The sequence below is a fragment of the Pinus tabuliformis genome, chromosome 3_1 (genome assembly GCF_031772625.1).
Source record: "Pinus tabuliformis cultivar Carrire ecotype Pingquan chromosome 3_1, CPIR1, whole genome shotgun sequence".
Lineage (NCBI taxonomy): Eukaryota > Viridiplantae > Streptophyta > Pinopsida > Pinales > Pinaceae > Pinus > Pinus tabuliformis.
The window spans coordinates 12,138,347-12,146,685 of record NC_142301.1 but is presented as its reverse complement, the minus strand read 5'-3'; positions in this window follow the sequence as shown (position 1 = coordinate 12,146,685).

Sequence of the window (8,339 nt, the reverse complement as noted above, 5' to 3'; positions counted from 1 at the left end):
ACACATGTAAAATTCCAATAAGCTTGATCATTGAATTTTTTGTAGCTGCAGTACTAGATTGCAATCCAACATCCTTACAAAAATCAATTACATCCTGACATTCATAATACAGTAACAAATGTCAAACTCTTTAGACAAAAGGGCTCAAATGCAGGTTGTTTACACAAACACAAATATATCATAAACTAAAGCATACAAATAACAAGCCATAAAAATATGTTCCAAAAAAATGGATCACCTTAAGTTTTATGTGTGAAACTCCAAAATCATCCACTGTAGTAACCATCCAAAGTAGATCTTCTCTCAGGAGTCATAACAAGAAACAACAACATAAAATAGCATATGAAATACTAGTGGGAAAGTCCATGAATGAATTTGACAAAAACATGCCATGGCCTTCAACTCTAATGCAAATGTCATGGGATCATAATGATAAGCTCTTATTTTAGAAACTAGATCATTGAAAGACTCTAGAACTACCATTCCCTCTGGTAGTGTTTTATTGTTTTCTTGAAGGAGGACACCAAAAATCTCTTTGGCCATTCTCTGCACCATACATGTGCCATCTTCAAATGTCAATGAATTGAGAATTTGAATCAGTAGCAGAAGCCATTACATAATGGGAAAACATATTCAATTATTCCCTTCTACATAACCATAACTATAATGTGAAAACAATATCACATGAGTTTGACTCACCAACAACTCTGTATGTACATTAGGAAACTCAAATGCGAGACTCGACCCAACAACTCGATTGAGCACAAACTTCATCAATAACTCAACCCATTAAAAGGTCAGGAAATAGACACTCAAGAAAAGCAGGTAACCTAAATTAAGAAAAAATCAGGTAACTTATTGATCGAAACCCAATATGATTTTGGGAAGGAGTTTTGATGGAATTTGAATTGTTATATCGTTAGCTAGGAGAGAAACTTCAATAGTTATAATGTCATGTTTTCATGTATGACATGACATTAAATTCCTAGGGTTATATTGAAAGATAAAAAACCGAAAGCCAATGAAGCTAACTATACTAAACCCTAAGCTCGAAGGATGAACAAACACAAGGAACCACTCTAGAATCTAAACCCCAACTAACAGGAATACAAGTCAAGCCAAAGCTAGTAACATGAATACAAATAAGAGAACCACATTAGGCATAAGATTTCAAACATAATAGTCATGTATTTATGAACTGGAGACCTATGTTTTTCCTTACTGATCAATGAATGGAAGAGGTGGCTTGAGGCTTGAATTACAGGTGAAGTATTTTCCCTCCTCAAAAGCCTTGGTCCCAATTTCCCTAAAAAATCTGCATAAAAATAACCCAAATACAAATAATTGTTTGTTACACAACTAACACCAAATAATCTTAACTAAACATTCTTCTCCTCAAAGTTTATTGAACATTCCACATTGAGCCTATGAAAAGAGGATGTGCACATCCAAAATAAACCCAAAAATTAAAAGAATCTTAAATCAATTTTCGCGGGAATGAATCGAAACCCATATGTTCTATGTTCTTACCAAGCGAAGTGTAGTCCTCAAAATCATCCAGAGTAATCATCGCAGTGAAAATGAATAAAAAAAGTCAAGAAGAATGCCAAAAGCAACATGATGTAAAAGAGGTATTGTAGGATAGATAGCGTACAACAACTTTCACCTTCATAAAATCCATCATTGGTGGTAGAAATTGTGATTGGAGACATGTCAGGAGATGCGTGAACTTGCATTGTGAGATTTATTATTCCAGGACATAGTCCTGCCTAGTTAGGACCTTTTTAAAGCAATCTATTGGGTTTTATAATTTATTGAACACCAGTCAAAATCCATAGAATATATAAGGCAACCATAATAGATCCATTTAGAAGAGAGGTTTGGTTAATGATGAGAACCAAATAATAATAAAAAAACCCATCGCGAGTCAAAATCCATGGAATCTATGGGTAAGGCGGCCACAATAGATCCATTCAAAATAGAGGTTTGGTTAATGATAAGAGTCAAATAAAAACAAAAACCCCATCGCTATTTTTGGACACTTATGTTTATGTATCTAAAGTCACCATCAGAGTATATTTCCCTAATTATCTAAAGGTTTTTGACCTAGCGATATTTTAGTCGTAAGCTAGAAATTAAAAGAAATTATCATAAATTTAAAATAAAAATAAATTTAGACTTCATTACCATGTATCTTTTAACTCCGTCAAAATTAATAAATAAGACTTTATTCCCACCATCTTTTAACTCTGTCAAACTTAGTAAATAAAACTTCATTCTGGCCAAAAATTCAAGGTAGAGTGGAAATTGTTTTGTGGGAAATAAGGGCACAATAACATCGATGTGTAGCATCTACTTAAATCACCAAGTATATACCTAAGCCATCAACATGACATCACTTCTTTGAGTAAAATTATGAAATACCATGGAACAACTCAAATTAGAATTTATAGCCAAAGGATCAAGACTTAGAATAGAGTGCTTAAATGATCACAATAAAAATAATACACATTGGAAATATCATATACACATGGATCATACATACTAAGCTAAATGTGGTAGCTAAATAAACCTCTTCTTACACGTAGTGTCCTAGATGGCCAAGGCGAGGTGTCATAAAACCTCTTCCATAATTTTTTTCCAATAAGAAAAAAAACATCATTTTTGTGTTAATATTAGTGCAAAGGTGTAATTTACATAACCTAACATATACTAAATTTGCTTCACATTTATAACACGATATTCTAATATGTGCAACATCTAATGTTCGAGAAATATAAAAATTCCCCATAGGATTGTGGGGTGAGGAATTGCCTTGTGATGCTTGTCCAAGTTGAGTATTTTGCAACATCGGGCATTAATTAAGCCTTTGAGCAGGGACCTGTGAACCTAGAGACAAATGAAAAGCCAAATGTTGTTCCAATGAGGATTAGTGAGTGAAGCAATTATTGTGCCTTTCTTATGTTGTAGTTAACATTAGAAGTCAAGTTAGGCATGAATAATTGAATTGTTTTTATACAGAAGCATCCATAACTACTCAAGCATTATTGTTATGTCCATGTTATGTCCCTATAATGCTAGTTTATCCCCCTTATTGTTATTGTTAGTGTAGCTCCCTAATGTTATTGTTGTGCCCATGCATCCCCCATGTTGTTATTGTTGTTCCCTTAAATTATTATTGTACAGGGTTTCTAGGTGTCAACAGAACCTAAAGAGGGTTGTGAGTACTCTACCTTGTGCACAGAAGTACAAGTGAGTGGAAAGAAGTGAGGGCAGTTGTTGGCATGGAGGAAGGAAGGCTAGAGAAGGCAGATTAGTGTAGAATTTTGGAGGTTTGTTCATGGGTAATGAACAACGAAGTCATGGATTCCCTAGATCAGACAAGAAAGGACTGTAAGTGGGTAGTTTTGGAAGCCCTATGGACTGATATTTGGAGAAGCCAAAATAGCAATCAAGATAGTTGATTAATGTTGCGCCCTATAGATCAAAAAATGCAAATGGCATTGCAGTGATAAGAGGGTAGGTTGTCAAGTGCTAAGTGTTGGTATCTATAAAGGACGAAAGAGCAGTTAGTGGGCAACTTGAAAACCTCAAGTAAAGTGTTCATGAAAGGAACCAATGGACTTTTAGGAGGAAGATTGGTGGGATCCCTAGTTCAGTTGATGAAAGAAGCCATATGGTTGATAAGGGGCTAGTTCGAGAAGAGCCAATGAGTAGACTTCTTAATGGAGCAAGAGGGCTGCTAGTGGGTAGATTAGTGAGCCAAAGTTTAGTGACACAAAAGAAGATATGATCATTCATAGTGGCACGTTGGATAGCTGAAGATGCAGTTGCAGTGATCAGGAGATTGGGAGGCAAGAGGACCCACCATATGTGTTCAAGGTATGTAGACTAAAAGGGTTGTGGGGCGCCACATCAACAAGTAGGTTAAGTGTATCTTGTTTAGGGTAGATTGGTGGTCATAGTAGTTGACACCAAGCACTAGTTGTGTCCTTGTATCAGGGATGTATTTATGGGCCATGATCCCTAGTACAAAAGCCCTAAGACTATTGTATTATAGTTTGTAATAAAACAAGTAGTGAATTTAAAAAGTTTAAAATTGTCATGTGCACTAGTTGATTCACCGATGGTTGTTATTCCGTTATGCAAAGTAGAAGCATTGAGATGTTTGAGTGTATTTGTGATAATGATTTTAGACATAGAAAAAATTATTCAGTGCCGTGTAAAATCAACATGGTATCAAAGCTACCTTGAATGGCCAATGGATTAGAGTGTGTGCAGTGGAAGCAGTGTCAACCAGTGGAGATCATGTAGACTGAGAGAGAGCCTAGCTTCAGAGGGAGAAACCCTATGGAAGTTTAAGATCTTCAAGTTCATATGAGATGAGGCAGAGACACTAACGAGATAGAGTGGTCCATTCTACAAGCTTATGTTGCAGTGATGGATTCCAGATGGGCTAGTGCCGTCGGCGACGATGATGGTTACTTTCGTGCAATGGAAATACCTCCCTTGCTAAGAGGGAGTGTTTATTTTTGTGGCTTGGGAGGCACTCCACAACCCTAGGTGTTAGGTTTGTGAGAGGTTTGACTACAAAAGGGTTTTGTGGGCAAGGAACCCAAGCAATGGGGTTTTGCACCCAAGGTGTGGGACTGGGCACAAAATCAAGAGGAAAAATTATTATTTATTCATTGTTGCAAGTGGAGAACCCTTAAAGGAGAAAGGGTGACCTAAGGCTATGATGAGAGGTCTTAATCAAATGAATAAATTAATTTTCTTTGAGTTAGTAGGGGTTTGTCTAGAAACTTCAAGTCGGCCTAGGCTTGAAAAGACACTAAGATTTGACTAAAGGAAATAAGGGGTACAATAAGATCAATGTGTAGCACCTACTCAAATCGCCAAGAATATACCCAAACCATCAAGATGACACACTTCTCTGAATAAAATTATGGAACACCATGGAACAACTCAACTTAAAACTTATAGCCAAATCATCAAGAGTTATAATAGAGTGCTTAAGTGAACACAATAAAAATAATACACATTAGTGATATCATATATGCATGGATCATACATATCAAGCAAAATGTGGTAGATAAAGGAACCTCTTCCTACACCTAGTGTCCTAGATGGCTAAGGTAAGGTGCCATCAAACCAATGGTACATCCATGAATTACATATAGATCCATGTATCTTAGTTGGAAAATGATCAATGTGACAAGAATCGTAAGGTTTGAGATGACAATGAAAATTTTAAAATATCATCTAAAAGCCCATATAGAAAATGGGGTAATAGATCCTATGGAATCCAAGATGTGATCTAAATTGGGAAATACTCAAAAGTATCTATGAAGAAATATGTCTCGTTGATGGGGTCAAGAATAGGTATGAGGCCTCACTAATTTGATAGTTGAAGAAGTTTGAATCATGGTTAGTAAATTTGGCCCTAAGTAGGCAAGGCAACATGGAAAGAGGTGACCCCCTTGGAAGAGTTCTAAAGGGGAAGGCCACATAAGGCCTTCCGTAAAAATCTAAATCTAAGGACCTCCCTCATAAAAAGAGCTAGACATGTATTTAAAGAATGTAGACAATGACCCATCTAAATCTTAATAAAGACAATAGAACATCCCTTGAGTATCCTAATAAATGGGGCATCTATAGATGAGGTGATCCTCTAATTCTATCTTGTGTATGTGGAAAAGCTAACAAATGTTACTGAGAATAGGAAGATCATGATGATTAGTTTCAACTCGATGCCAATGTAAACCCACTTTGAACGCACCAAGGGGAAACTGAAGGGCATCATTTGGTGCTCTTTGTGCGTATGTGGTTAAACAAAAAGGCCCCCTCTCATTTGCATGAAGTGTTCCTAATACAAATCCATGTTAGAGTCGAAGCCCTGAAAAGATGAAGTCCAAGTACATTGAATGTATTGCTTATAAATAACCTTTATAACACCCTTACACAAACATACAATGATGTGATTTACATTGGAGGTATAAATCACTTGAATTGTGTTACAACTTTAATCGCTCCCCCACAAACATGTGTCATGTTTTCTTGTGATGATACATCAATCCTATTGGAGAACAACCTCACGATGTAAAAGGAATTTAAACATGATGTAACTTTAATAGTGCCCCACATTCACCCCCTAGATCACCACTCATGGATAATGTGAGGCTATTTCAAGCATTGATGCAGATAATATAATTTTATTTTCTCTTATGTATGGTATTTGACATTGACACAATTGAGTTTGTTTAGCAAACAAAATATTTGTAGAGGGTTCACTCCTTGTGCTTTAGGGATAGACATGCCTTGCCTTCATGAGTGATCTATTCATTTCCAACTCCTTATGTGAGAGAGCACTACAAGATCCATCTCAACATCAAGTGTAGATATTGTGAGTAATTCAAATCAAGGTTTTGAAAATTATCCAATTTTTATACATTTGGTATACATGGTAATAATGGGATTACCCACAAACACATACCCTCAAGACCAATACCTAGTTCTCTAAAAATCACTTTGGCGAGGCACCTGCAATAAGAAATCCACGGAGACAACTTTAGAAAGATTGTAGGAATTTCAGAATGATTCAAAAGTACATAGACCTTTGTCTTTTTTAGAATGGATAAGGAGGCAAAATTAAACTTTTCAAAATGGATCAATTAAGTGGAAAGCATATAAGATACTAGCTTCTCTCTAGTAGGAAACTAAACTGTGTGGAAAACATTGGTACCATCTTTTCTTCTATTTGGAAATTGGACTATGTGGAAGACATGTAATGGGGTAGATGGTTATCATGGGAGTTGACTTTTGGGTTCTAAGTGGTAATTTCTATAGACTTCCAAATGAGCTCATTGTTGATTTTCAAGGTGTATATTTTTTTTTCCTTCAACTTGGATTGTTGATGAATTAATACATCCTTATGGTACCACGACTAGATGACTTCTAATGTGTTGGGAATAGAAGGTTTCACATTGGACAATGGAATTATTACATTAGGAGGCTTATCAAGAGTCATGTTGGAGTAGGAGAAGAATAGGATGAGTTTATTTGCTTCAAAAATCCTACATTTGAGAACCAAACAATGTGAGTAGGATACAAAGAAATGTTTTCAAATCTCCAATCAGGGTGGAAATCTCTTTGGAATACCATAACCCCTTTGAAGACTTGGATATTTGTACGGTTGGCACTAAAAAGCAAGATTTTGACATAGGAGGCTTTTTAAAGAAAGAGTTGGCAAGGGTTGTGACTATGTGTTTTATGTTGATAATCCAAGAAAAATATTACACATTTGCTTATAAACTACCCATATATGAGCATTTCTTTGTCACAGTTGGGAGCTTTAGCATGTTGTAAAAATATCTAGCAAGGAGAAAGTATTGAAGATTTTATAAAGTTTTTGTATGATATTAAAGAGTTAAATCCCTTCAGGAGACCACCATTCATTGTTCCTTGGGGCATTTGGCTATCCTTTAATTATATTGTCTCATGTATATGGAAAAGCTATTAGATGTTATATTTAAGAAGAGGAGGGTTATTATGATTAGTTTCAACTCGACACAAATGTAAACCCACTTTGAACGCACCAAGGGGGATCTGAAGGGTAGCATCTGGTGCTCTTGTGCGTATGTGGTTAAACAAAAAGCCCCCCTTTCATTTGCATGAAGTGTTCCTGGTACAAATCCATGTTAGAGTCGAGGCCCTGAAAAGATGAAGTCTAATTACATTGAATGTATTGTCTATAAATAACCTCTCTAACAACCTGACACAAACATATAATGATTTCATTTACATTGGAGGTGTAAATCACTTGAATTATATGTCATGCTTCCTTGTGATGATTCTTCAACCCTATTGGAGAATAGCCTCACAATGTAAAAGGAATTTAAACATGATGTGACTTTAATAGTGCCCCACATTCACCCCCTCGCTCACCACTCATGGCTAATTTAAGGTTATTTCAAGCATTGATGTGGATAATATCATTTTATTTTCTCTTATGTATATTATTCTATATTGACACAATTGAGTTTAGAGGTTAAGGACTTAAGATTTAGGGGATTTAGGTGTTCGTGGTTAAGGGGTTAGCAGTTAAGGTGTTTAGGCAGTGAAGGGTTAGGGGTTAAAAGGGTCACAGGTTAAGAGGATAAGGAGTTATGTCTTAGGAGTTGGTTCATGGATTATAGGTTAGGGGTTAGTGTCTTAAGATTTAATGAGTCAAGGGGTTTATGGGTTATGAGTTGTGAGTGTAGGGGTTAAGGGATTATAGATTTAAGGTTAAGGGGATAGAGAATTTGGTGGTCATAGGTTAAGGGCTTATGGTTTGTGAT